Here is a 4,952-nt window from a genome sequence, read left to right as displayed (position 1 = left end):
TTCCGTAGATACTAACTCACGTGGCAGGTCCACCATCATGTCCATGGTACAAAATTGAATTTGTGTATACGGCCAGTGAGTGACGGCACCAAGATTTAAATGCAAGCAGCTGGGGCCCGGGGTCTGTGCTCTCAACCAGTAAGCTACTGCCTTTCTGGCAACATGGTGGGAGCCAGGGCCTCCAGACCCGGCTTGCTGCCTGCAGAGCTCCAAGCCTCATGTCTTTATTTACTCATGATACATTTTAATTATTTAAAAAATTTTCTCAAATTAATTTTTCAAATTGTAGAAATAGGCACATAACATAAAATTTTATCATCTTAACCATTTTAGGGGTGTTAAGTATATTCACAAAGTTGTGTGGCCGATCTCCGGAAAGCATTTCATTTTGCAAAACCGAAACTCTGTACCCATTAAATACCTCTTAGTTTTTCCCTTCCCCCACCCAAGGGCAACCACTATTCTACTTTGTACCTCTGTGAATTTGACTACTCAAGGTGCCTCATGTACGTGGAATCTTACAGAATTTGTCTTGTTGTGATGGGCTGATTTCATTTAGTAAAATGTCCTCAAGGCTTATCCATGTTGTAGCAGGTGTCAGAATTACCTTCGTTTCTCAAGCTGAATGATATTCCGTTGTACAGATAACGCCACATTTCGTTTGTCCATTCACCTGTCGAATACTTGGGTTATGCCTGCCTCTTGGCTACTGTGCATAATGCTACTGTGAGCATGGATGTATGTACACGTGTTGGTTCAGTTTCCCAGACGTGGAAATGCTGGATCATATGGTGATTCTGATCGAGTTTCACATGTTGAAAATTCTTGCATGCCAGGAATAAATCATACTTGGTCTTCTAATGGCAACAGTATCTAATTTTTCTGACTGTGTATGGTGTGCTGCTTTTAACATTACTGGCAATTTATGAATGTTATTTCTACTACTAGCAGTAACGTTATTATTATTTATACCTTACGGGACATGCATGATACCTAATAGCAATTGATATTGTACTATTGCAAAGAAGGTTTGATCCTCTTGGTTACAAAGAAGAGAATTCAGTATTATCTTTATTTGATAGAGGAGGAACCTGTGAGACGAGAAAGGTGAAGTCACTTTCCCCAGGGTCAGCAGTGAGGGCTGCCATATAGATATGGATCATTGACCAAGCCCCTTCTGTGAGACCCTGACAAAGCCAAGCAGAAGCTGTTGAGTATATGGCATGTGAGGGGACAGACTTCAGCAAGTAAAATTATAGCTCTGTGATTGTCAAAACTGCCTAGCGACAGAACGGACCCCACTAGGCAGTGTGCCCTCCACTCTAGAAGGTTCATCTGCAAGGCTGAGATGCTCTCTGCCAAAGGAAAGGCTGTGAGGGAAGTGGTTCAAACATCAGACAGGTATTGGAAATAAACACACATTATTGAAAAGCCCCTTTAGCTTCTAAGATTTTATTATTCGTGGTTCTTTTCCACACTAAACGCTAAAAATAAGCAACATTTGGGAATGACCACGATGTTCTGAAGTTGTACCTGTGTTCCTAAAAAGTGTTACTTAAGAGAAAATTCTAGAATCTAAAGACAATTCGTCCACTCTGGATATTCTCTTTTTTTTTTTTTTAAAGATTTTATTTATTTATTCGACAGGGATAGAGACAGCCAGCGAGAGAAGGAACACAAGCAGGGGGAGTGGGAGAAGGAAGAAGCAGGCTCATAGCGGAGGAGCCTGATGTGGGGCTCGATCCCATAACGCCGGGATCACGCCCTGAGCCGAAGGCAGACGCTTAACTGCTGTGCCACCCAGGTGCCCCCACTCTGGATATTCTTAAGGACAGCGGCTTTGTCTTACACATTTATCTCTTAGGAGCATAGGATGTGGCCCATGAATAAATATTTGCTGGTTGAAAGGACAATGGAATGAATGCATGAAATATGAAATGGATTCCCCTTCTTCCAAAGTAATTTCAAAGGGGCATTTGTAGCTGGTTAGGGAAGGAGAGGGCCATAGAGATCCTTGAATCCAGGTCCTCCCTTTGATACAAGGGACTCAGTGGCCAGCACAGTGAAGAAGCTTGCCCGAGGTCACCTGGGAATGTCGTGTTCCTCACCTTCCTGACTATGGCTTATTACCAGTTAACACCAAAGTCGCCCCCATATTCCAAGATCTCCTGTACGCAACAACAACCAAACAGAGTTTCTGTAGGATTACCGAATATCGTTACGGAGAGCTTGCTCTAGGATACGTAACCACTTCAGTTTCATGGCAAAGATAGAATTCACAAATAGTATCACCTACTTTGGAAGGATCTTTTGGGGCTTCATCTGGCACAGAGGTCCCCCTGAGAGCTCGCCCAAGTCTCGCATGCTGTCATGTGCCAGTTTCTGAAATTATGTGGACACTTCTCTCTGGGTCCTTACAGGACTATGCCTCCCTATGCTATGACAGGCCTGACACTGCGTTTAAGACGCGAGGGGCCTTGTGCTGTCTCCCTCACTAAAGCACAGGACGTTTCAGGCTGAGGCTCTGGTGGTCCCCGTCCCGACCACAAGCCGGGTCCGTGAAACAGGCTCAGGAGATAGGCTGGACTCACACCCCAGACGCCACGGCGCTCCAGGCCTTCGCCCTACAATCAAGGACCCTGAGGACAAGGCAGTCTAAATGAGTTGTTCAGAGTTACTTTGCGGTGTCTTGGCAGGGCTGAACCTCCAGTGATTTCCCACACTTACGTGACAAAGACAGTGACTTCACCAGACAGGCCTCTGCCATTCACAGAGTTTCTGTGTTTCCGCATCAGGTGACCCCACGATGACTTCACGGTGATGATGAATCATGGCGCCCGGGTGCAGTTGAGGGGAAGCCCTGCTCAGACTTTGCTCCCTGGCCCTCTGTTCCCCTGAAACCCCTGCCCCTCCAACAAGAAAGCAGGAGCCCTTCTCCGAGGCATGCACCGAACCGCCTCCTCTGGGCAAAACTGCGTGCCCACGCCCCAATCTCTTTCCTCTTCCCCTTCTCTGCATTCAGTTACCCCGTGCTCTTGTTTAGAAACAAACCTCCAAAGAACATTCCCCCCACCATCCCCGTTAACTTTATTTTGTGTACAGAACTTTTGTGTTTTTGAAGATTGTCTTAAATTCCTCCATGAATTGTCTGTAAGTTTATTAAGAACCTATCCTCTACTTAGGCATAAAAATGAAATCTTATTAATTTTCTTGCAGAAAAGGTCAGAAAATGACCATCTCCTGGGATGGTCCATACCTTGACCGTCTTGCTGCTTCAATCCCTGTCTTACACTCTCTCTTCTGTAGCTGGAGATCCAGAGTGAGACCCTTGCTGTGTCCTGGACCCCGCATGGGGCAAGAAGGGACAAGCAGCCTGTCCTGTCCATATGCATCCACAACGACGGTCACATAGTTTTTGATGAGGAACAAAAACGCTCCCCAAGCTTTTCACATGCATACATATTGTGTACTGATAGGACTGGCCAGACACCCCGAAAAGAGAGACACTGAACTTGCAGCAGAAGGAAGAAAAGGAGACAGAGAAAGAATACATTTTACTTCACTGCTCCCCACACCTTTCCCCAGATGAGTCCCAGAAAGGAATCCCAGGAGGGAAAGCCAGGGCGAGGGAATCGGGGATAAAGGCAGGCACCTCAGATTTAAACCATTAAGCCACATTGGGCCACAAAGGAACAGAAACCATGATCTCTCCCTCCTCTGCTTTCCTCCCTCCGCATGTGCCCCCCGGGATGTTATCTGGGAAATCAACAGACTAGCAAAGGAGGGATTTTGCACGCTGACTTCAGAAATTCCTCTTAGGGGAATGGGACTCCTTTTATTATACAGGGAGATATAAAAATGCATACGAATAGGTAATTTTATTGCTTGATTTGAGCATTACATTTTATTAGCATAGCGGGTGGGTTTTGTCACACCCCGTTACCGGCTCTTAGCAGTGGGGATCAGAGAGCTGGTGCCCATGAGGAGCAGGGCCCTGGGGGAGCCTCTCGGAGCCACGCTGCTTCTCCGAGAGCTCGTCCAGCTCTGCAGGACCTACAGGACACAGTGAGCCTGGAGGGCAGTGTCTGCTTCTCACATACCCATCCTGATCTGTATTTTCTGCTTTTAATTCTGGTTGCAGTGTTCTCCCTTCTGCCCTGAGCTGCCCTTACAGGCTTCTGCCCACTGAGTTCCCTCTCGGCCTGATGGATTTCTGTGTGATCAGCCTAGGCAATGAATTGGCAGGCAGGTGGGGAAACGTTACAAAAGGAATGGTCACTGAGAACTCCATCAGGAGCTGGAGCCAGAGCTCGACAGAGTAATTTATCACCAGAATCAACAGCACTAGGACTTAGTGACAGGTGTCCCTGGATGCTGGCTCCTGTCCTGGGGGTGCCTATAAGTTATCCCAGCCCCTGCAGACAGATATCTACAGTCATAGAAGAAGTGGGGAGTGATTGCACGGTATGAGGGAGTACGAGCCATGAAGCCAGGCTAACCTGGCTTCAGTGTGAGCCCTCCACTTATGAGGTGAGCTTTGAGCGAGCTGCGAAAGGTCCCCAAGCCTCAGTTTCTCCACCTGTAAAATGGGTATCACAGCACTTTGTTTTGTGAGGTATACATGAGTTTGCAGAGATATGTACATAGCTGGTGATAAATAATCTGCTGAATGAGTCACTGAATATAAATCACCTTTTCCAATGACTGGTCCATCATTTATGCTTTTAATAAATGAATAAGTGAATGACTATAAATTTCCTACCATGGCGCATGGCATATAGTCTGCTGTTAAAAATAAAGTTAATTCTTGGGGCCCCTGGATGGCTCAGTCAGTTAAGCCAGCTCTTGATTGAGACTCAGGTCATGATCTCAGATGTTGTGGCCTCGAGCCCTGTGTCAGGCTCCACGCCCAGTGGGGGTCTGTTGGAAAATTCTCTTTCTGCCCCTCCCCC

This window comes from Ailuropoda melanoleuca, chromosome 6 (genome assembly GCF_002007445.2).
Source record: "Ailuropoda melanoleuca isolate Jingjing chromosome 6, ASM200744v2, whole genome shotgun sequence".
Classification (NCBI taxonomy): Eukaryota; Metazoa; Chordata; class Mammalia; order Carnivora; family Ursidae; genus Ailuropoda; species Ailuropoda melanoleuca.
Note: the sequence above shows the minus strand (reverse complement) of the source record.